This window comes from Coregonus clupeaformis, chromosome 9 (assembly GCF_020615455.1).
Source record: "Coregonus clupeaformis isolate EN_2021a chromosome 9, ASM2061545v1, whole genome shotgun sequence".
In the NCBI taxonomy this organism is placed as follows: Eukaryota; Metazoa; Chordata; class Actinopteri; order Salmoniformes; family Salmonidae; genus Coregonus; species Coregonus clupeaformis.
This window is the reverse complement of record NC_059200.1, coordinates 46,642,150-46,668,536: the sequence shown is the minus strand read 5'-3', so window position 1 is coordinate 46,668,536 and position 26,387 is coordinate 46,642,150. Positions and strand designations below refer to the sequence as shown.

At 41.6% G+C, this 26,387-nt stretch overlaps 1 protein-coding gene across 2 annotated transcripts in view; it reads right to left on the bottom strand.

Moving 5' to 3' along the window:
- The window catches only part of LOC121574036 (glucocorticoid receptor), a 94,176-nt gene that overhangs the window by 50,161 nt on the left and 17,628 nt on the right, over positions 1-26,387 (bottom strand). The window lies entirely within an intron of this gene.

Sequence of the window (26,387 nt, the reverse complement as noted above, 5' to 3'; positions counted from 1 at the left end):
GACTGTTTGAGCTTGTGGGCAGGTGTATTTTATACTGATAACAAGTTCAAACAGGTGCCATTAATACAGGTAACGAGTGGAGGACAGAGGAGCCTCTTAAAGAAGAAGTTACAGGTCTGTGAGAGCCAGAAATCTTGCTTGTTTGTAGGTGACCAAATACTTATTTTCCACCATAATTTGCAAATAAATTCATTAAAAATCCTACTATGTGATTTTCTGGATTTTTTTTCCTCAATTTGTCTGTCATAGTTGACGTGTACCTATGATGAAAATTACAGGCCTCTCTCATCTTTTTAAGTGGGAGAACTTGCACAATTGGTGGCTGACTAAATACTTTTTTCCCCCACTGTATGTGGACACCTGCTCGTCGAACAGGCCCACCCACAGCCAATCAGAATAAGTTTGTCCCCACAAAAGGGCTATATTACAGACACAAATAATCCTCAATTTCATCAGCTGTCCGGGTGGCTCGTCGCAGATGATCCTGCAGGTGAAGAAGCCAGATGTGGAGGTCCTGGGCTGGCATGGTTACACGTGGTCTGCATGACTGACTTTGTGCTAGCTAGCCAACGTTTAATTATTTCTGCGTTATGAAAGGAACTAGACACGGACACAAATTATCTGTTTAGTGTGTTAACACACTATTGGTAGTTTGTTGTAACCAAGTACTGGTGCTAAACAATGTGTTATTGGATGCTAGCATGCTAGTTAGCTATGGCGTCATAGGATACGGTGCCCTGGGCGGTTTTCACGGAAGAATACTGTACCAAGTTAGCTAGCTGAATAAACTAAGTTAGAGTCTATTCCTAGAAAACATTGAACCGCTGTAGTTTACAACAATTAAATTTCTAAAGTGGAAGTTGGGAGAGTTATATTTGAGTGTTTCAGTGAAAGGTAAGTGAGGGAGGCCCCGCTCTCTCGCTTCCCCAGATGTTTAGTTAATTTTATTCCGATCTCTTTTGCATTATTGTAGCCTTTTCTGTAGTCTCAGAGTTGGGCATCTCCGGCGCGGCTCACTCTTGGATTGCGTCCTACCTGACAGGTCGCTCCTACCAGGTGGTGTGGCGAGAATCTGTCTCCGCACCACGTGCTCTCACCACTGGTGTCCCCCAGGGTTCAATTCTAGGCCCTCTCCTATTCTCTCTATACACCAAGTCACTTGGCTCTGTCATATCCTCACATGGTCTCTCCTATCATTGCTATGCAGACGACACACAATTAATTTTCTCCTTTCCCCCTTCTGATAACCAGGTGGCGAATCGCAGACATATCAGTGTGGATGTCAGATCACCACCTCAAACTGAACCTCGGCAAGACGGAGCTGCTCTTCCTCCCGGGGAAGGACTGCCCGCTCCATGATCTCGCCATCACGGTTGACAACTCCATTGTGTCCTCCTCCCAGAGTGCAAAGAACCTTGGCGTGACCCTGGACAACACCCGATCCTGCAGGTTCATGCTCTACAACATTCGCAGAGTACGACCCTACCTTACACAGAAAGCGGCACAGGTCCTAATCCAGGCACTTGTCATCTCCCGTCTGGATTACAGCAACTCGCTGTTGGCTGGGCTCCCTGCCTGTGCCATTAAACCCCTACAACTTATCCAGAACGCTGCAGCCCGTCTGGTGTTCAACCTTCCCAAGTTCTCTCATGTCACCCCACTCCTCCGCACACTCCACTGGCTTCCAGTTGAAGCTCGCATCTACTACAAAACCATGGTGCTTGCCTACGGAGCTGTGAGGGGAACGGCACCTACTTACCTTCAGGCTCTGATCAGACCCTACACCCAAACGAGGGCACTATGTTCATCCACCTCTGGCCTGCTAGCCCACCTACCTCTACGGAAGCACAGTTCTCACTCAGCCCAGTCAAAGCTATTCGCTGCTCTGGCACCCCAATGGTGGAACAAGCTCCCCCACAACGCCAGGACAGTGGAGTCACTGACCACCTTCCGGAAACACTTGAAACCCTACCTCTTTAAGGAATACCTGGAATAGTATAACAGTAATCCTTCTACACCCCCCCTCCACAGTGGTGGTTGTCCCACTGGCTATCCTAAGTTGAATGCACCAATTTGTAAGTCTGCTAAATGAATTCAATGTAAAATGTAAAATGTCTGGGATTGAGGCCAGTTGGACGTACTGCCAAATTCTCAAAAACGACATTGGAGGTGGATTATGGTAGAAATATTAACATTACATTATCTGGCAACAGCTCTGGTGGACATTCCTGCAGTCAGCATGTCAATTGCACGCTCCCTCAAAACTTCAGACATCTGTGGCATTGTGTTGGGTGACAAAACTGCACATTTTAGAGTGGCTTTTATTGTCCCCAGCACAAGGTGCACCTGTGTAATGAACATGCTGTTTAATCAGCATCTTGATATGCCACACCTGTCAGGTGGATGGATTATCTTGTCAAAGGAGAAATGTTCACTAACAGGGATGTAAACAAATGTGTGCACAACATTTGAGAGAAATACACTATCTGTGCACTTGGAAAATTTCTGGAATCTTTTATTTCAGCTCATGAAACATGGGACCAACTCTTTACATATTTTTGTACTAGTATATGATTTCAATAGGTTTCCTATGGAAGATTGACAGTAGAATTTAAAACTGATAATCCCATTCAAGTCAACATTCTCTGAAGTCTGGACCGCCAACCATCTTTGTGCATTTGAAAGACGGAATTTCAATTTTATTCCCATTTTAGTACATTAAATCTGCCAAAACATGACACTTACCCTGTATTCATGAGAATGCTGTGTCTCAACCGATGGCAGGTACAACACAAACACCTCAGATGATGTAAAATAGGGTCTAAGCTACAACATAAATAAACACATTTTTTTCAAGAAATTATAAAATAGTTTGACAACTCTGTTTGTAAGCTTTTAAATGATACCAAACTCAACCCTCTATATTTTCCTGTGATGAAGACATTGGGGTTCTCTTGTTGGGCAAAAGACTGTCCTCTCTCCTCCGTGACCCGGAAACCGATAAGTGGTCGAGGAGTGTGTCAATTCGTTAGTAGGCAAACGGAAGACTGTCCTCCCCTCCTTGATAGCCTCCTTTTGATGAGGAAGCACAAGTGTATCCTCCCTGAGTCCTTCACGGAAGGATTTCGAAATCTGCCACATGTGGGGGGGGGCAAAAGAGGACTAAATATCCACCAAGGTAGAGAAAGTGTTTAACCGAATCAATCTACAAGCTAATTGAATGCTAGGAGGTGAGAATGGTGTGAGGTTCCCTGGGGTGAACAGTTTAGCGGATCAAGGTAACCAGTCTGACTCGGCTTAGAGGCCTGTTGAGAGTCTCGCCACCAAGGGTGATTTAGAAGGGCACTGGGCAGCACTCCAACAGATTACAACCACGAGTAGGCCAACTGCTGATGTGTGCTTAAAAAAATTAATGAAAATGGAAAACTGTCGGAGGCTAAGTGTGATGACATTCAGCAGGTGTGAGAATTGCTTCGATCATTGGACAATCAAAACTTCCTTCTGAAAGCCCAAAAAAATTTCCCAACATTGTAATTGGCTCCTACTGTGTTAGCTTTTAAGCCAATGCTGTGTGCTTCCTATGCCTTTGTGAGATAATAAAGGCATGGCTTCTGATACGGTGTATAACATATGGCTGACTTTCAGAATTTGTTTTGTCAGTGCAGCTTGACACAGATCTTTTGCTTTTGGCTGTCCACCAGAAACACAGAATGAGATACAGTACATATCCAGTACAGGCCTAAATCAGAAAACCAGGGATGTGTTTGTCCTTAGGGTAAAACTAACTCATGTGATAGATTTACTACTTGAACCCACAGAACCTGCCAAGCATGTTTTTGAGATATGCAGACGTTAATAAACTAGAAGCTTCCATTGTCTCAGTCTCGCAAACGGTAGCAGAACATTTGTTTAAATCAGAAGCCTATGGTAATTTGAGTAGCTCGTATTACTACTGTGTCTACCTAAGATGGACTTTATGTAGGCCTATAAACCTTGGTTGAAAATTCACCTTTAGGCATAGGTACTACCGACTAATTACTGTGGTTCTGGTATCCTAGCTATGCAACTGGGCGATAGTTCACAGACATACTGTAGGACCATACATGAAAGTTAAAGTGGTCAGAGGGATAAAAAAAATAATCATACAGCCTTATTCCAGATTGATGCCAATTCTATTTTCATCTGAGGGAGCAATTTGCTGTTCATTTCAATTATGATCAGACAGTAACTCATTTATCGTCAACAAACTGTCATGTGAATCAACCAATATAAAACATTGTAGCAGTTCAATAGCTTGGTTTTAGGGGGTGGTAAACATTTCCAGTGATATTAATTATAGACAGATTCAAATCTATGCTGGCGGAACATCTGATGGACATAAAATAGCATGTAACATTCATGGAAAAACTTTGCCTACTAGGCCTACTTTGAAATAGCATCTTTTGGTCGTAATCCTAAATCCATTGCCTGCTTAATTAAGTGTAGAGAGACATGCTGTTAACTAATTGCTAATTGGCAGCTAATATATTTGTGTACAAACTTTATGCAACTTTAATTGCAAAACATCTTGAGGTCAGTGTATGCATTTCCAATGTCCGTAAGTATTAACCCCATACAGAAAGGACAGAGTGTGAAGATTGAAAGTGAGAGAGAGTACAAGATTCAAACCTGCAAACCAGTCAAAGAGAAGGAGCGAGCGAGAGAGAGAATACAGTAACCTCAAGCATGCACATATACAGTAGAGCTGGGCGGGAACTGTGCATTATGGTGGGGGAGGGGGAGGTGATTTACAGCACCTGGCGTTGGACTCTGTTCCTATGGAGAGAGCGGTGTCTCTCGGTTTAGAGCTCTGAGCTCTGTTAATCATTGTGTCAGACAGGTTCAGTAACCGCTGATAAAAATACATCGCCGAGGGGGTGTGACAACAAATCAACCCTGTCAATCATGTTTGAACGAAGACCTTGCTGAAATGTAGCAGTCAGTAGTGTTTCAGTCAATAATAAAAATAGTACAGTATGGTCAATACAGAATAAAAAATAAAAAAAACACTACCATTTTTGGGTGGAGGCTGAATATTAATGATTACAAGAGCGACATAGGGGCCCTTGAGAGAGACATAAAGGAGCCAGTCAGCCATCCCGTGCCCTGTAGCGTGAGAATGGAACACTTTGAATGAGGTATTGCTGCCTTGATGCCACGCCCAGCAGCCAGAAAGCAAGTCCCAAAACAAATGCAGAGGCACAAACAGACCACTCAAAACCTCCAGGCCACAACTCAATCCTCATGTTTCGCCACATGTCCTTAGTCAACAACACATTTAGCCGTTTCAGATACAGTTAACACATCATAATAGGCCTAACATAGTTACATTCCTTGCCGTAATGTAAATGATAACTGGTATTATTTATCAGATTACGGTCACTGCACAAGTGTAGGTCGCAGTTGTAAATGAGAACTTGTTCTCAACTGGCTTACCTGGTTAAATAAAGGTGAAATAAAAAATAAAAAAATAAAATAGGTCTAACAGTTATTGTATCCAAGTATAGATACAAATAAATTACTGCCTCTAAACAAATTGCCAAACTTTAGAGCATTACATTCAAATCATATGGGTTTACTACACCAGCTTTAGAATGAGTTGCGGTCATCAGTGCTTCATTTGTAAATCGGGAAGTGCCAGAACAAAAAGTGAGCGGGAGCGCGGGGTGACCTAGGGGCTTCTGGGATACCGGAACACATTAGGGGGAAAATAAAACGTTATAATAAAGCATTACATGCATAGCATTTGTGTACTGGCATAGAGCAATAGGGGTGCGTATAAGTTGCACACATGTGGAACATTTGTAGTATCGATGGGAGAGAAAACAAAAAAATCAACAGTTACAAATCAAATATTATTTTTGGACGATATTATATCAATATACAGTGGGGAAAAAAAGTATTTAGTCAGCCACCAATTGTGCAAGTTCTCCCACTTAAAAAGATGAGAGAGGCCTGTAATTTTCATCATAGGTACACGTCAACTATGACAGACAAATTGAGGAAAAAAAATCCAGAAAATCACATTGTAGGATTTTTTATGAATTTATTTGCAAATTATGGTGGAAAATAAGTATTTAGTCACCTACAAACAAGCAAGATTTCTGGCTCTCACAGACCTGTAACAACTTCTTTAAGAGGCTCCTCTGTCCTCCACTCGTTACCTGTATTAATGGCACCTGTTTGAACTTGTTATCAGTATAAAAGACACCTGTCCACAACCTCAAACAGTCACACTCCAAACTCCACTATGGCTAAGACCAAAGAGCTGTCAAAGGACACTAGAAACAAAATTGTAGACCTGCACCAGGCTGGGAAGACTGAATCTGCAATAGGTAAGCAGCTTGGTTTGAAGAAATCAAATGTGGGAGCAATTATTAGGAAATGGAAGACATACAAGACCACTGATAATCTCCCCTCGATCTGGGGGCTCCACGCAAGATCTCACCCCGTGGGGTCAAAATGATCACAAGAACGGTGAGCAAAAATCCCAGAACCACACGGGGGGACCTAGTGAATGACCTGCAGAGAGCTGGGACCAAAGTAACAAAGCCTACCATCAGTAACACACTACGCCGCCAGGGACTCAAATCCTGCAGTGCCAGACGTGTCCCCCTGCTTAAGCCAGTACATGTCCAGGCCCGTCTGAAGTTTGCATTTGGATGATCCAGAAGAGGATTGGGAGAATGTCATATGGTCAGATGAAACCAAAATATAACTTTTTGGTAAAAACTCAACTCGTCGTGTTTGGAGGACAAAGAATGCTGAGTTGCATCCAAAGAACACCATACCTACTGTGAAGCATGGACGACTGATCCGTGTAAAGGAAAGAATGAATGGGGCCATGTATCGTGAGATTTTGAGTGAAAACCTCCTTCCATCAGCAAGGGCATTGAAGATGAAACGTGGCTGGGTCTTTCAGCATGACAATGATCCCAAACACACCGCCCGGGCAACGAAGGAGTGGCTTCGTAAGAAGCATTTCAAGGTCCTGGAGTGGCCTAGCCAGTCTCCAGATCTCAACCCCATAGAAAATCTTTGGAGGGAGTTGAAAGTCGGTGTTGCCCAGCGACAGCCCCAAAACATCACTGCTCTAGAGGAGATCTGCATGGAGGAACGGGCCAAAATACCAGCAAGTGTGTGAAGACTTACAGAAAATGTTTGACCTGTGTCATTGCCAACAAAGGGTATATAACAAAGTATTGAGAAACTTTTGTTATTGACCAAATACTTATTTTCCACCATAATTTGCTAATAAATTCATTAAAAATCCTACAATGAGATTTTCTGGATTTTTTCCCCTCATTTTGTCTGTCATAGTTGACGTGTACCTATGATGAAAATTACAGGCCTCTCTCATCTTTTTAAGTGGGAGAACTTGCACAATTGGTGGCTGACTAAATACTTTTTTTCCCCACTGTATGCTGAGCACTTGTTGGCTGCTTTTCCTTCACTCTGCCGTCCGACTCATCCCAAACCATCTCAATTGGGTTGAGGTCAGGGGATTGTGGAGGTCAGGGGATTGTGGAGGCCAGGTCATCTGATGCAGCACTCAATCACTCTTCTTCTTGGTACAATAGCCCTTACACAGCCTGGAAGTGTGTTGGTCATTGTCCTGTTGAAAAATAAATGATAGTCCCACTAAGCCCAAACCAGATGGGATGGCATATCGCTGCAGAATGCTGTTGTAGCCATGCTGGTTAAGTGTGCCTTCAATTCTAAATAAATCTGACAGTGTCACCAGCAAAGCACCCCCACACCATAACACCTCCTCCTCCATGCTTTACGATGGGAACTACACATGCGGAGATAATCCGTTCACCCACACTGGGTCTCACAAAGACACGGCGGATGGAACCAAAAATCTCTAATTTGGATTCCAGACCAATGGACACATTTCCACCGGTCTAATGTCCATTGCTCGTGTTTCTTGGCCCAAGCAAGTCTCCTCTTCTTATTGGTGTCCTTTAGTAGTGGTTTCTTTGCAGCAATTCAACCATGAAGGCCTGATTCACACAGTCCCCTCTGAACAGCTGATGTTGAGATGTGTCTGTGACTTGAACCCTGTGAAGCATTTATTGGGCTGCAATTTCTGAGGCTGGTAACTCTAATGAACTTATCCTCTGCAGCAGAGGTAACTCTGGGTCTTCCATTCCTGTGGTGGTCCTCATGAGAGCCAGTTTCATCATAGTGCTTGATGGTTTTTGAGACTGCACTTTTGAGACTGCACAGTTCTTGAAATGTTCCGTATTGACTGTCCTTCATGTCTTAAAGTAATGATGGATTGTCATTTCTTTTTGCTTATTTGAGCTGTTCTTGCCATAATTTGGACTTGGTCTTTTACCAAATAGGGCTATCTTCTGCATACCCCCCTACCTTGTCACAACACAACTGATTGGCTCAAATGCATTAAAGAAGGAAAGAAATTCCACAAATTAACTTTTAAGAAGGCACACCTGTTAATTGAAATGCATTCCAGGTGACTACCTCATGAAGCTGGTTAATTGGACATGATTTGGAAAGGCACACACCTGTCTATATAAGGTCCCACAGTTGACAGTGCATGTCAGAGCAAAAACAAAGCCATGAGTAGGGCTGTGGCGGTCACAAAATTGTCAGCCGGTTATTGTCATGCAAATAACTGGTCGGTCTCACGGTAATTGACCGTTAATTAACAAACACATTTAGCATCTCCTGGCTTCCATAAATCCATGTAATACAGCCTACACCTTCACAATAAATCCATTATTTATCTTAGACAGGTCTAAAGAAGCATGACATGAGGAAAATGTAGTCTATTTCAGAAGAAAAGAATAGCATACTCTGAGTTGTCCTTATGTTAGGTCCTGATGTGGCTATGCCAAATGGCTGTGGGCTACACTAGTTCATTTAGCAGACAAGATTTGCTTATAATTCCGTGGCACTATTTTAAATTATTTTATAGTATGAAGAATACAATTGAACAAAGCTGAATAAAATCAAAATATTTTCTCCAAACGATTTAAGGGAGATCGCACATGCGGCTATTCTGTGTTGAGCGGTTAACAAAGAAATAGGTACTCCTATACGCTTAATTTAGAGTTATTAATGTAACTTTAGTTGTTCTACAAACATTGGGCTATATGTTTTGATTTTTAATACATTGTAAGGCTGCATGATGAGACTAATGATTTGAAAAAAGTCACTTGAAAGGTGCATATTGAAGATATTGGAAGAACTGTCCACATTTACTTTTCGTCAGCCAACAAGATGAGTAGGCCTAACAGACAGCAAAAGCACTGGCCTATGTCAATCTACTATCCCCCATAGTACAAAAGTCAACCTATTCTATTCTGTGCGCGAAATAAATATTCTAAACAGTCTGGGACAGTAGTGGGATGCGATAGATCCAAAATTAATACAACCACTAGCATCAAAAAACCTGTTTTATGCAATGTGGTTGATGCAACAGACCAGAACATTTAGCTTAAAATGTTGATAAACTATTAGGCTATTTTTTCACATTATAAGCGCAGCAATGCGCACATGGTAGTAGGCTATAAGAGCGAATGTTCCATTAGCGGAAAATACCATTATCAAAAGTGACCGCAAATGCAATTATGTATGTAATGCTTTTATTTTAAAGGTGCATTTTTATGGTGAAAATTATCTTCCCCAAATTTGAAACTCACGCGCTGCTTTTATATACCAGTTAGGCTCTACACCTCTTATAAAGCGGATGAATGTGCTTAATTTTAAGAAGTTATTTGGCCACTTTAGTTGTGATACAAACCTTATTAAAACATATGCGCCTATGGGCTAGGCCACTATGATTCGAACAAGTCGTAAAAAAAAGGCTTTGTTTCTTATGCTGGGAATCATTCACAAGTGATAGGCTAATATTGTTACCCATCAGACTATTCTTGATTTAATCGTGTCTTTACATATACTAAAAAAATTTGACATTTGTTTTGATTTAGAATGGACCATTATCATGCACCTGTATTGAAACAGGGGCAGCGGGAAAAAATGTATGTCATCTATGCCGCTCTGTCATTGCTCGTCCATATGTATATATTATTAATTCCATTCCTTACTTAGATGTGTGTATTGGGTATATGTTGTGAAATTGTTAGATATTACTGCACTGTCAGAGCTAGAAGCACAAGCATTTTTCTACACCCTCAATAACATCTGCTAAACACGTGTATGTGACAAATCAAATTTGATTGATTTCATTTCATTAAAATAGCGAATGGAGGATGCTTTTCCCTGTGGTTTATTTTCATGCCAGCCAGGTAGGCTATACTCCTGTTGTAAATATAAGCAATGTGCTTAATATTAGGAAAGTTGAGAAATGAATATAGTAGGCCTAGCCTATAGAAAGCTGATGGGATCCTCCTCTTTCTATTAGCGGCAATCACTGTTTTCTCCCGCAATTACATAGCCTATAGAAATGTTTCGCATAATGAGCTCTCATTAAGTGTTTGACTAGATTTTCGAATACATTTGCATTGATGTCAGAGTGAATAGAGGGACAATAGAGTGTTGAGTACCAGGCAGTTAGCAAGTTTGCTAGGCTACTAATGACCAGCAGCAGCATCAGAGCTTGGAGAAGCCTAATTACCGTGACTAAACGGTCATGTAGAATTTGACTGCCTTCATGACTCGTGACCGCCGGTGTGGCGTTAATATGGGTCACCGCAACTGCCCTTGCCATGAGGTCGAAGGAATTGTCTGTAGAGCTCTGAGACAGGATTGTGTCGAGGTACAGATCTGGGGAAGGGTACCAAAATATTTCTGCAGCATTGAAGGTCCCCAAGAACACAGTGGCCTTCATTATTCTTAAATGGAAGAAGTTTGGGACCCCCAAGACTCTTCCTAGAGCTGGCTGCCCGGCCAAACTGAGCAACAGGGGGAGAAGGGCCTTGGTCAGGGAGGAGACCAAGAACCCGATGGCCACTCTGACAGAGCTCCAGAGTTCCTCTGTGGAGTTGGGAGAACCATCCAAAAAGGACAACCATCTCTGCAGCACCATAAAGGCACCAATCAGGCCTTTATGGTAGAGCGACCAGACGGAAGCCACTCTTCAGTAAAAGCCACATGACAGCCCGCTTGGAGTTTGCCAAAAAGCACCTAAAGGACTCTCAGACCATGAGAAACAAGATTCTCTGGTCTGATGAAACCAAGATTGAACTCTAGGGCCTAAATGCCAAGCGTCACGTGTTGAGGAAACCTGGTACAATCCCTACGGTGAAGCATGGTGGCAGCATCATGCTGTGGGGATGTTTTTCAGTGGAAGGGACTGGGAGACTAGTCAGGATCGAGAGAAAGATAAACAGAGCAAAGTACAGACAGATCCTGGACGAAAACCTGCTCCAGAGCACTCAGAACAGACTGGGGCGAAGGTTCACCTTCCAATAGGCTTCGGGACAAGTCTCTGAATGTCCTTGAGTGGCCCAGCCAGAGCCCAGACTTGAACCCGATCGAACATCTCTGGAGAGACCTGAAAATAGCTGTGTCAGCAACGCTCCCCATCCAACCTGACAGAGCTTGAGAAGATCTGCAGAGAAGAATGGGAGAAACTCCCCAAAGGTGTGCCAAGCTTGTAGCGTCATACCCAAGAAGACTTGAGGCTGTAATCTCTGCCAAAGGTGCTTCAACAAAGTACGGAGTGAAGGGTCTGAATACTTATGTAAATGTGATATTGCAGTTATTTTTTTTATAAATTAGCAACAATTTCTAAAAACCTGTTTTTGCTTTGACATTATGGGGTAGTGTGTGTAGATTGATTAATATTTTTTATTAATTTTTTTAATCAATTTTAGAATAAGGCTGTAACATAACAAAATGTGGGGGAAAAAATCAAGGGGTCTGAATACTTTCCGAATGCACTGTAGAATCGTGAGAATCGCAATACATACCATATCGGCACCTGAGTATCGTGACATCGTATTGTGAGGTCCCTGGCAATTCCCAGCCCTAAAGCCTAGGTTCTGGGGAAAATGTGGCTTTTTATAAATATACGTCATGCAATTCTACGACTGGAGACTTTAGCAAAATATTTTTTTAATACCACACAAATGATCGGAATTACAGGCTAGGCCTACTTTGACACTGACAAATTAGATAAATAAAAACGACCTCGTCTTGAATCCATCAATAACCTAGGCTGGCGTGGTTACACATGGTCTGCGGCTGTGAGGCTGGTTGGACGTACTGCCAAATTCTCTAAAACGACGTTGGAGGCGGCTTCTGGTAGAGAAATTAACATTAAATTCTCTGGCAACAGCACTGGCTGACATTCCGGCAGTCAGCATGCCAATTGCACGCTCCCTCAAAATTGAGACATCTGTGGCATTGTGTTGTGTGACAAAACTGCACAATTTAGAGTGGCCTTTTATTGTCCCCAGCACAAGGTAGACCTGTGTAATGATCATGCTGTTTAATCAGCTTCTTGATATGCCACACCTGTCAGATGGAAGGATTATCTTGGCAAAGGAGAAATGCTCACTAACAGGGATGTAAACAAATTTGGGCACAAAATGAGAGAAATAAGCTTTTTGTGAGTATGGAAAATGTCTGGGGTCTTTTACTTCAGCTCATGAAACATGGGACCAACACATTACATGTTGCGTTTATATTTTTGTTCAGTATAGATAAAGATAATGTGTTATAAGCCGTTTTAAAATAACTTTCCAGGGAAAATCTGTTCTGTTCACTCATACCCAAATAATGTTAGTTGACTCATCCTAAACACACAAAGCATAAATCAGAGGAAAAACACTTCAAAAACCCCACCTCAAACTTGTATCTCAAACAGACCATTCTAGTTTCAAGTTTTAATGTCACATGCAAGTACAGTGAAATGCCTTTCTTGCCAGATCTAAACCCAACAATGCAGTAATCAATAGCAATGTAGCACTAAAAATAACAAGGTAGAACAAAAACACACGGAAAATAAAAATAAGAACACGAGAAAGTAAGAAGCTACAGTTGAAGTCGGAAGTTTACATACACTTAGGTTGACTGTGCCTTTAAACAGCTTGGAAAATTCCAGAAAACGATGTCATGGCTTTAGAAGCTTCTGATAGGCTAATTGACATAATTTGAGTCAATTGGAGGTGTACCTGTGGATGTATTTCAAGGCCTACCTTCAAACTCAGTGCCTCTTTGCTTGACATCATGGGAAAATCAAAAGAAATCAGCCAAGACCTGACATTTTGTTTATGCTGATGCTCCAGATACTCAACTAGTCTCAAGAAGGCCAGTTTTATTGCTTCTTTAAATCAGCACAACAGTTTTCAGCTGTGCTAACATAATTGCAGAAGGGTTTTCTAATGATCAATTAGCCTTAAAATGATAAACTTGGATTAGCAAACACAACATGCCATTGGAACACAGGACTGATGGTTGCTGATAATGGGCCTCTGTACGCCTATGTAGATATTGCATTTTAAAAAATCAGCCGTTTCCAGCTACAATAGCCATTTACAACATTGACAATGTCTACACTGTATTTCTGATCAATTTGATGTTATTTTAATGGACAAAATAATTGCTTTTCTTTCGAAAACAAGGACATTTCTAAGTGACCCCAAACTTTTGAACAGTAGTGTATCTATTTGGCCTTACTGCTATCAGCCCATACAAATGCACTGAGTACCAGATTCACTACATGGAATAACAGATAGTCCCCCCCAAAAAATCAAAAGGAAGTTTGTTCTAAAGTGTCTGTCCTATATCTGAGAGAAATTAGAAATATCAGGAAACATTTATTTTTTTACATGTATTTAAACCCATTATTTTTGGCACTAAACAGTCTCCATATATCCTTCCATTCATTTTTTCAACTGGTACCGGGGAACCTTCAGACGAGTCTTGTGAGGCCTGTGGGTGTCCTAAAGCAAAACAACTGACATGGACGAGTTCGAGAGAGTCTCACCTTTCCACCGGGGTCATATCAGTATCCCAAACTGTTTGGACACTACAGACAGAAGTTGGCAGATCGGCTGTACCAACTTCAGACGAGACCCAAGACGCTTGTGGGGGTCGTGAGAGTCTCATCTTTCCATAGAGGGGTCATAATAGTATGTAGGCAAAACCGTCCAGACGCTACAGACGATTTTGTGATAAGACCGATTTTCGGGATGTCTCATGGTCTGACAAACACCACTCTAGCTCTGTCACCTTTACCGCAGATGCAGAAGTGCGACATAGGTGGATGTGGTGAATAGCGACACATCCAATGCAAAAAAAAAAACAGATCTCTCTAGCTTTGTATTATGCCAATTAGATATCTGCGGGGGCGCGGACATCAACCTTAGGGGTCAAAAATGAAAAGCTGAAATGTCTTGAGGCAATAAGTATTCAACCCCTTTGCAAGCCTAAATATGTTCAGGAGTAAAAATGTGCTTAACAAGTCACAATAAGTTGCATGGACTCACTCTGTGTGCAATAAGTATTTAAAATGATTTTTGAATGACTACCCTCATCTCTGTGCCCCACACATACAATTATCTGTAAGGTCCCTCAGTCGAGCAGTGAATTTCAAACACAGATTCAACCACAAAGACCAGGGAGGTCTTCCAATGCCTCGCAAAGAAGGGCACCTATTGGTAGATAAAAATACATGTAAAAAAGAAGCAGACATTGAATATCCCTTTGAGCATGGTGAAGTTATTAAATACACGTTGGATGATGTATCAATACACCCAGTCAGTAAAAAGACACAGGCGTCCTTCCTAACTCAGTTGCTGGACAGGAAGGAAACCATTCAGGGATTTCACCATGAGGCTAATGGTGACATTAAAACAGTTACAGCGTTTAATGGCTGTGATAGGAGAAAACTGAGGATGTATCAACATGAAAAGAAGCCTGTACAGAATATTCCAAAACATGCATCATGTAAAGCACTAAAGTAAAACTGCAAAAAATGTGGGAAATAATGTAACTTTATGTCCTGAATACAAAGTGTTATGTTTGGGGCAAATCCAACAAAATACATCACGGAGTACCACTCTTCATATTTTCAAGCATGGTAGCTGCATCATGTTATATGTATGCTCGTCATCGGCAAGGAATAGGGAGTTTTTTAGGATAAAAACAAACGGAATAGAGCTAAGCACAGGCGTGGAAAGCTCTTATAGACTTACCCAGAAAGACTCACAGCTGTAATCGCTGCCAAAGGTGATTCTAACATGTATTGACATAGGGGTGTGAATACTTATGTAAATGAAATATCTGTATTTCATTTTCAATAAAGTTGCAAAAATTTCTAAAAACATGTTTTCACTTTGTCATTATGAGGTATTGTGTGTAGATTGGTGAGAAAAATAAAAGGCAAGTCGTCCAGGTCCTGAGGCAGCAAAGCATCCCCAAACCATCACACCACCACCACCATGCTTGACCTTTGGTATGATGTTCTTACTGTGGAATGCAGAGTTTGGTTTTCGCCAGGCATTACTGGAACCATGTCATCCAAAAAGTTATACTTTTGAATTATCTGTCCATAGAACATTCTTCCAAGAGTCTTGATGATCATCCAGGTGCTTTTTGGCAAACTTGAGTCAACTTTTTGGACGAGATGGGTCCCATTATGCCACAGTAAGAACATCATACCAAAGGTCAAGCATGGTGGTAGTGGTGTGATGGTTTGGGGATGCTTTGCTGCCTCAGGACCTGGACGACTTGCCTTAAAAGAAGGAACCATGAATTCTGCTCTGTATCAGAGAATTCTACAGGAGAATGTCAGACCATCCGTCTGTGAGCTGAAGCTGAAGCGCAGCTGAGTCATGCAGCAAGACAATGATCCAAAACACACAATCAAGTCTACATGAAAATTGCTAAAAAGCAACACATTTGAAGTTTTGGAATGGCCTAGTCAAAGTCCAGACCTAATCCCAACTGAGATGTTGTGGCAGGACTTGAAACGAGCAGTTAATGCTTGAAAACCCACACGTCACTGAGTTAAAGCAGTTCTGCATGGAAGAGTGGGCCAAAATTCCTCCACAGCGATGTGAGAGACTGATCAACAACTACAGGAAGCATTTGGTCGGAGTCATTACAGCTAAAGGTGGCACAACCAGTTATTGAGTGTAAGGGGGCAATTACTTTTTCACACAGGGGAATTGGGTGTTGCATAACTTTGTTCATGAAATAAATGAAATAAATATGTAATTGTTGTGTTATTTGTTCACTTATGTTCCCTTTATCTAATATTAGGTTTTGGTTGAAGATCTGATAACATTCAGCATCACAAATATGCAAAAGTAGAGAAAATTAGAAAGGGGGAAAATACTTTTTTATAGCACTGTAGAGGAACAAAATAAGAAAAGCAATTCAAACTATACAGGAGCTTCTCATCAACACCATATTGCACATAGTGTTGCAAACCTGATTAAAGCAATGATTCACAAAATGTGTGGATATTTTAAAAGCCTGTAATTTTCAAATTTGGCTAAAGGAGCAAAAATGCTGGCTACTGGTATTACGGTAATTCTTGCAGGGACATGTGGTGTGGGACAGCTGTTGTCTTTACATTGTACCACCCACCTTCTGAGGTAGTGTGGGAGACATCGCTTAAAGAGAGATTTGAATCTAGATCTGTCTCTTTACACTACACAAGTATCTCTCCTGGACCTAGTTTGTGTCGTCAAAGTAGTGTAGTGTAAAGAGGCCCTTACAGTGGGGAGAACAAGTATTTGATACACTGCCGATTTTGCAGGTTTTCCTACTTACAAAGCATGTAGTGGTCTGTAATTTTTATCATAGATACACTTCAACTGTGATTATATATATATATATATATATATATATATGGCATGTCATGCAATAAAATGCAAATGAATTACTTAAAAATCATACAATGTGATTTTCTGGATTTTTGTTTTAGATTCCGTCTCTCACAGTTGAAGTGTACCTATGATAAAAATTACAGACCTCTACATGCTTTGTAAGTAGGAAAACCTGCAAAATCGGCAGTGTATCAAATACTTGTTCTCCCCACTATATATATATTTATTTATTTTATTTATTAATATTGGGCCATTACTGGTTCAGAGGCTCATGGAATTTGCCAAAGACAACTACATTCACAAGCGACTGAGCTGACCGCTGAGGATCCATAAGAGAAAGTTTGCTTGATATTACCATGCAGGGACTGTAAAGTGGCACAGAGATAAACAGTAGAAAAATAATACTGGTTAGAGCCTAAAATTAAGACCAGCAACATGCAGGTAAGATGTCTATTTCACCAGCCATGCTGACGGGTGATCAGGGCTCCACAGTGCGAGCATTTCACTCGCATTTCTGAATAAAAATGGTTAAGTATGATCACATTTATAGTAAAATAAATGTTGCAGTAGCTGTTTTCAAAGTATTTCCGCCGTTTTGTTTCATAGCTGGTAAATTAAAATCACACAAAGTCAAAGAACTACGAATCCTATATAGCCTATTCCACTTCACGCTGCAACACTGCCTGCCTGGGGGCTGTACACACGTGACGAGCTACTTGAAAACGAAAGTGTACTGAAGTGAGACTTTGTCCGTTTCATGGCTATTGACATTGTTTTGTTTACAAGCTGGGTTGTTTTTCTATGTTTGAGTTTCAACTGCTAGGGAAGAGAAGACAACGCTTCTACTCGTCAGACTCAATCTCACAGGCACAAACATGATTTGAGTCACACTACCACGGTAACCTCTCTCTCCCCCCTGGTGGACCAAAAAGTTAATTTTATGCCCTGATACTGGTAAAACGGGCTGTTCACACAAAGTCAATTATTTTTCCCAGCATCGGTTTAATGATGACATTAACATGCATACTGGTTTCAAAAAAGGCACAAACTATGCCGAGCTGGCAAAGCCAGAGCTTGATGCCGTCACAAAATAGCAGAGAACGGGGACAATGTAGTCTAATTTATATGCATATAGTTTAATTAAACTCTTGACCACATAAGTACGTTGATGGCTGCACAAGACTTCTCAGCTAGTAGAGCCACTAAGATTGTGTCCAAATTTGGCTAATGCTATTTTAAAAAGATGACATTACATTTCCCTTTGCTTTATCTTAATTGTGTATCTTTCCACATCCATCTACAGCAGGGGTATTCAACCGGGGGTCCACGGACCACAAGGTACTGTATTTCAATGTTTTTATGAATATCGCTAGCAAAAACAGAATAAATTGATTTTGAATTACATACCTACAGTAGAAAAGAGGAGAATACAATTTCTAATGACCATTTCTCAACTCCTAATATTGAGCAAATTACTCATTGGAGGCTATTACACTCACTGGATTTTCTTACATAGGCTTTGGAAAGGCTGCAAATAGGCTCCCAGTGCGGCAAGTGCCGCTGGCCAATGTTCCCCCCCGGACTGCCGCACAGAAGAAATATCAATCAACGTTTACCTTTACTGTGGGAATTGTGATTGAATCAATGCAATATTAGCCACTTTCAATGCAACATACCGAAACAAAACAAACTATGCAAGATATTTTGTTGTAGGCAGAACGCATCGGAGTAGGATTCTATTTAATTGACAGGCACGACTCAGGTCCGTAATCTACACAGACCGGTGCGCCATGACCAATCAGAGCTGCAGTGGGCCTATATGCATTAAATGGATCTGTGCCATTCACTTTGAACTGGAGTGTTTTTACAGCATGAGCGGTCGTGAGTAGATGCTTGTTTTAAGATCAAATCGAGATCTACATGTAGCGACGTGCACATTCCTATACTGAACTAAAATAAACGCAACATGCAACAATTTCTAAGACTTTATAGTTCATATGAGGAAATCAGTCAATTGAAATAAATTAATTCACATGACTGGGAATACAGATATGCATCTGTTGGTCACAGATACCTTTAAAAGAAAATGGGCCTTAGGATCTCGTCACAGTATTTCTGTGCATTTAAATTGTCATTGATAAAATGCAATTGTGTTCGTTGTCCGTAGCTTATGCTACGGTGGTGTTATGCATACCATAACACCACCGCCCCCATGGGGCACTCTGTTCACAATGTTGACATCAGCAAACCCCTTGCCCACACAACGCCATACACGTGGTCTGCGGTTGTGAGGTCGGTTGGACGTGCTGCCAAATTCTCTAAAACAACATTGGAGGTGGCTTATGGTAGACAAATGAACATTCAATTCTCTGGCAACAGCTCTGGTGGACATTCCTTCAGTCAGCATGCCAAAACTTGAGACATTTGTGGCATTGTGTCATGACAAAACTGCACATTTTAGAGTGGCCTTTTATTGTCCCCTGCATAAAAGGTGCACCTGTGTAATGATCATGCTGTTTAATCAGCTTCTTGATATGCCACACCTGTCAGGTGGAAGGATTATCTTTGCAAAGGAGAAATGCTCACTAACAGGGATGTTATATTTGAGAGAAATATGCTTTTTGTGCGTATGGAACATTTCTGGGATCTTTTATTTCAGCTCATGAAACATGGGACCAACACTTTACATGTTGTGTTTATATTTTTGTTCAGTGTACAATTGTTCATATCCTTTGCTAGCTAGTGAGTTATTAGCCTAGTTGTAGATCATTTGTAGTCAGCAATGGGGGAGTGATTGCTTCTTACAAGAGCACAAAATGTGTGCATTTCTAGACATATTTGAAAAGGTAAAGAGCATTTTTTTGTCTTAAACGGGCAGTGTTGTGTATTGAGACAGGCTTGAATAAGCTAAGTAGCAAATAGGCAAAGGGTACAATAATTTGTGTGATAATGGTATGGGTATAATGATGCATTTTATTTTGTAAAGTGTTTTCTTGCATCAAACAACATTTTCAGACAAGTGGATAAACAGGTTAATGTCAAGCCCTGCATGTTTTTTTGAAAAGTCTCATGGAATGTAGGCCTACATTGAAACCACACATTGGCTGCTACTGGAGACTGAGCGATAGAACATCTATTTCCATGTTAAAATGTTATGGGATGCATTTTCTCCATTGTTTTTGATGGTAAGCCACTCTAGCAGGCCTACATTATGATCAACTAGCTACAGCAGCCTACTTGACCATTGTGAAAACTAACTTAAAGTGGGTACAGCTTCAGTGTTCACAGTAAACGCGCGACGGCATTTGCACAGAATTTTTACAACATTCAAGTTTGCACTCAGTGCCAAAAAATGTTTGAGGGAATATTGCCGCTGGCCGCTGGTAAGCTTTGACATGCACATACATCTTTGCCAACACATGGCTAACCATTGTTTAACTAGCGAAAATGTGTTTGGAGTTACCTCTCTAGCTAATAGGCTGTTAGAGTTTACACTTCCTTTTCCAATTATAATTTGGGGAGGTCAATATAAGCTTACAAATCTATTCATTTTAAAATGTTGATTACTTCTCCTTGACATTATCATTCACCTGATGCTAAGACGTGATACATTCTTTTTTGCTAACGTATGATAGGGGTCCCTAGGTCACCGGTTTGCCTGGGAGCGGGTCCCTGGGCAAGAAAAGTTTGAAGACCCCTGATCTATAGTATTTTACATTATTCTACATTCAATTCTGTCATTTACTAGGCCTATTCTATCGCTTTCAAGATAACCTTACATCAAAATGTACGCCTAATGAACTAGTTAAAGCAGTTAGTAATGTTTGTCTGTTCAGGCCAAACAAAGCAGTCCATTTGTATTCCAAAAACACATCTGATAAGGCTTGTATGACCACAGTCGTCACGAGTGAAATATTTATAGAGGGCTCAACCAACAAATCAACCTAACTGACACAATCTTTTGACTAACACAACAATATTTTTTATTCATCATTTTCATAAACATACAAAAGCACTGTTCACAGTGTGGGCTAATCATGTGGTTCCATTACATATGTTAACCGACACCGGACACTACAGTAAAAAATCCCCATCCCTGAGACACAGGCTAAAAAAGAAACAGCTTGGCCGATAAGTAGCCTACATTCTTACCCTCTGCTGTTCTAACCCCTAGACCAAGATCAAAGATCTGACAAAATAAGTAACTCGATATCAATACAAATGCACAATGCTTGAGAAAAGGTATGGCATAGTTAAGTTATTCCTTGTACTCTATTCAGCAGTGCATTAAAACCTCATTGTCATAAAAATCTAAATAGTGAAACATTTAAAAGAAGTTGACCTTTTTAGATAAAACTATACTAAATATAATCATGTCACCAAATAATTGAGTAAAACATACTGTTTTGCAATGGTCTATAGTAGCCTCATCAGCACTCTGGGGTAGCACCATCGTGTAGCTAGCGTCTGTCCTCCTCTGGGTATACCGACTTCAATACAAAACCTAAGAGGCTCATGCTTCTCACCCCTTCCATAGACTTAAAGTAATTATGACAACTTGCGGAGGACATTCTCCAACATATCAGAGCTCTTGCAGCATGAACTGACATGTTGTCCACCCAATCAAAGGATCAGAGAATTAATCTAGTACTGAAAGCATAAGCTACAGATAGCTAGCACTGCATTGCATAAAATGTGGTGAGTAGTTAACTCAAAGAGAGAAAGACAAATAGTTGAACAGTTTTGAACAAATTAATTTATTCCAAAATTAAGGAGAAGTAAGAGAGAGCTAGCTATATTTGGTTGTACTTTTTTAAAAATACTTTCACTTAGCTAGCAAATGCAGCTAGCTAGTTTAACCTACTCAAACACCAAGCTCAAACAGAGCGGGATGCTATGTTAGCTAGCTGGCTATGGCTATCCAACACCGGAACTCTTCCAAGTCAAGGTAAGCTTTTGGCTTTATTAATTTATTGCCACCAGGTCCCGCTGGTGTAACTGCTAAACTGCTTATGCAGCTAGTTAGTTTAGCCTACTCTAAGACCGATCTGAAACAGAGAGGGATGTTATGTTAGCTAGCTGGCTATGGCTATCCAACACCGGAACTCTTCCAAGTCAAGGTAAGCTTTTGGTTTTATTAATTTATTGCCACGGGGACCGCCGGTGTAACTGCTAAACTGCTTTCTGACTGTAAAGCATGATTTTAGCGGGTTTACTAACGCCTTAGTTCTAGTAGTTCTAGTTGACTATGACGTGACAACGATGTAGGCTGTGTGTAGCGGTTAGCGGTCATGATATGAAGGTTTGGCTTGGAAATATTTTTAGCTTGGTCACAGACAGCTGATGTGTTGTGCACTGAAGTCCACAAGAGAAGGGAAAAGGTGAGAGAAGGAGCGTGCGTAGATAGTTGAGAGAAGGAATTATATATACACACAACGAGCTGTTTTTATGTGGCTGCTATGAAAGTGAACTGTTTGCGTGTGATCAGGGGTGTATTCATCCCACCGATTCTGTTGAAAAACGTTTCTTAAACGGAAGCAAACGGAACAGGGATGAACATACCTGAATTTGTCCAATAGAAACTCTTGCTTGCAACTGTTGGACTAATGATTACACCCTAGATCAGCTAGATGCAGACAACTGTACAAGGCGGTTTTGAATGTGTCATTGTCTGTCACCTTGATTACTGAAAATTATCTCGACCTGGGCATCTACACAGTAAACTTTTATTCATAGGCTAGGTTGTAGGAACCTCATGATGGGTACTGGGAAAATTTGAATATCATGAAGTAGCCTAAACCTATCGATGTTTCATTGAGTTGGGTGAATGGAATATGAATGACAGTAATCCAACATGCTGTAATAGAAATAAGGCCATGCTCATAAAAAAAATAATCATCCTCCTTCATCTTAAATGGCACCGACCGCCACTGAGATTGACTTCTAGGTTATCAAATCGAATTTTATTTGTCACATACACGTGTTTAGCAGATGTTATTGAGGGTGTAGCGAAACGCTTTTTCTTCTAGCTCCGACAGTGCAGTAATATCTTAAAAATACACACAAATCTAAGTAAGACTGGAATTAAGAATACATATATGGACAAGCAATGACAGACCGCCATCGACTAAGATCCAGTAGAATATTATAGAATACAGAATATACATATGAGATGAGTAATGCAAGATATGTAAACATTATTAAAATGACTAGTGTTCCATTTCTTAAAGTGGCCAGTGATTTCAATAGGCAGCAGCAGCCTCAAATGTGCTAGTGATGGCTATTTAACAGTCTAATGGCCTTGAGATAGAAGCTGTTTTTCAGTCTCTCTGTCCCAGCTTTGATGCACCTGTACGGACCTAGCCTTCTGGATGATAGCGGAGTGGACAGGCAGTGGCTCGGGTGATTGATGTCCTTTATGATCTTTTTGGCCTTCCTGTGACATCAGGTGCTGTAGGTGTCCTGGAAGGCGGGTAGTTTGCCCCCGGTAATGCATTCGGCAGACCGCACCACCCTCTGGAGAGCCCTGCGGTTGCGGGCGGTGCAGTTGCCGTACCAGGCAGTGATACAGCCTGACAGGATGCTCTCAATTGTGCATCTGTAAATGTGTGTGAGGGTTTTAGGTGCCAAGCCAAATTTCTTCAGCCTCCTGAGGTTGAAGAGGCTCTGTTGCGCCTTCTTCACCACACTGTCTGCGTGGGTGGACCATTTCAGTTTGTCAGTGATGTGTACGCCAAGGAACTTGAAGCTTTCTACCTTCTTCACTGCGGTCCCGTCGATGTGGATAAGTGGGTGCACCCTCTGCTGTTTCCTGAAGTCCACGATCATCTCCTTTATTTTGTTGACGTTGAGTGAGAGGTTATTTTCCAGGCACCACACTCCCAGAGCCCTCACCTCCTCCCTGTAGGCTGTCTCGTCATTGTTGGTAATCAAGCCTGCTACTGTTGTGTTGTCTGTAAACTTGATGATTGAGTTGGAGGCGCGCTTGGCCACGCAGTCATGGGTGAACAGGGAGTACAGGAGGGGGCTGAGCATGCACCCTTGAGGGGCCCCAGTGTTGAGGATCAGTGAAGTGGAGATGTTGTTTCCTACCTTCACCACCTGGGGGCGGCCCGTCAGGAAGTCCAGGACCCAGTTTCACAGGGCGGGGTTCAGACCCAGGGCCTCGAGCTTAATGATGAGTTTGGAGGGTACTATAGTGTTGAATGCTGAGCTATAGGCAATGAACAGCATTCTTACATAGGTATTCCTCTTGTCCAAATGGGATAGGGCAGTGTGATGGCAATTGCATCGTCTGTGGATCTATTGAGGCGGTAAGCAAATTGAAGTGGGTCTAGGGTGACAGGTAAGGTAGAGGTGATATGATCCTTGACTAGTCTCTCAATGCACTTCATGATGACAGAGGTGAGTGCTACAGGGCGATAGTCATTTAGTTCAGTTACCTTTGCTTTCTTGGGTACAGGAACAATGGTGGCCATCTTGAAGCATGTGGGGACAGCAGACTAGGATAGGGAGAGATTGAATATGTCCGTAAACACACCAGCCAGCTGGTCTGCGCATGCTCTGAGGAGGCGGCTAGGGATGCCGTCTGGGCCGGCAGCCTTGTGGGTATTAACATTCATAAATGTCTTACTCACGTCGGCCACGGAGAAGGAGAGGCCACAGTCCTTGGTAGTGGGCCGCGTCAGTGGCACTGTGTTATCCTCAAAGCGGGCGAAGAAGGTGTTTAGCTTGTCCGGAAGCAAGATGTTGGTTTCGGCGACGTGGCTGGTTTTCCTTTTGTAGTCCGTGATTGTCTGTAGACCCTTCCACATACGTCTCGTGTCTGAGCCGTTAAATTGCGACTCCACTTTGTCTCTATACTGATGTTTTGCCCTGTTTAATTGCCTTGCGGAGTGAGTAGCTACACTTTGTATTCTGCCATATTCCCAGTCACCTTGCCATGGTTAAATGCGGTGGTTTGCGCTTTCAGTTTTGCGCGAATGCTGCCATCTATCCACAGTTTCTGGTTAGGGTAGGTTTTAATAGTCACAGTGGGCACAACATCCTATACACTTCCTGATAAACTCAGTCACCGTTTCAGTGTATTTGTCTAAATTATTTTCGCAAGCTACCCTGAACATATCCCTGTCCGCGTGATCAAAACAATCTTGAAGCGTGGATTCCGATTGGTCAGACCAGTGTTGAATCTTAGCACGGGTACTTCCTGTTTGAGTTTCTGCCTATAGGAAGGGAGGAGCAAAATGGAGTCGTGGTCAGATTTGCCGAAAGGATGGCGGGGGAGGGCCTTATAACCATCCCAGAGGTTCGAATAGCAATGGTTGAGAATTTTAGCAGCCCGTGTATAGTCGATATGTTGATAGAACTTCGGCAGCCTAGTCCTCAAATTTGCTTTGTTAAAATCCCCGGCTACAATAAATGCAGCCTCAGGATATGTGGTTTCCAGTTTGCATACGGTCCAGTGAAGGTCTTTGAGGGCCGTCGTGGTATCGGCCTGAGGGTGGATATACACGGCCGTGACTATAACCGAAGAAAATTCTCTTCGATTATAGATAATATGGTCGGAATCTATGTGACTAACAGAACATAACAGAAATTCCAATAATCTATTTGACTACTTGAAAAGCCTACAGGCTAGGCTCTTTTGTTAACGTCACTGTGAATGTCATTTAAAGGATAAAGGAAAAGCTGAGAAAATTGTGAATCCACCTTTCATACTTTAACTCTCCAGTTGATTTATTTAATTTTTTTACACACCCATTCAGAAGCTCAAATGCTCTTTATCTGGGAGTGCACAATCCACTGAATGCAATATTATGCCTTGAACATTTTGGTTAAAGCAATCATTCATTTCAGTCCAAAAATTGCTGATTGCTCTTTAAAAACCTATTTGTAGGCTATTCGTGGAATGAGTCTCAACTTGCTTAACACATTGTGCAATTATCAACAGTTTATGCAGACATTCCTTTTGATGGGAAAGTTTGTTGCAGCACTGCACTCCCTATGCATTCCGAGAGCATGCCATCTCCAAATATTTCACTGAGAACCAAGTATGTTAGCTTAGGACAAAATCCAAGATTTAAATGGATATAACGAGAGGTTCATATCGTAGCAGTGGCCTGGCCTACTTATTTGTATTTGAAACCAACAGTAACCAATCAATCATGCAAAGGCCTACATTTGGCCCTCCTGTAGCTCAGTTGGTAGAGCATGGCGCTTGCAACGCAAGGGTTGTGGGTTCGTTTCCCACGGGGGGCCAGTATGAAAAATGTATACACTCACTAATTGTAAGTCGCTCTGGATAAGAGCGTCTGCTAAATGACTAAAACGTCAATTGGATCAATACATTTTTTTTATTTAAGTTTGCATTTCAGCCTATAGTCAGTAAGTCCATGTAATCCTCAAAGGCTCTATCGCTTGCAAAATGCAGTTGAATACTGCATTGTTCGCCTGATCCCCACTTAAAATACAAAAGGCTTGAATCATAAAATGAATGCCTGGATTCTACAAATTACCATTCAGATCAGTGCAAAGTTGTAGTCAGCTCCAAAACTATGGTGGTGGTCTCTGCTC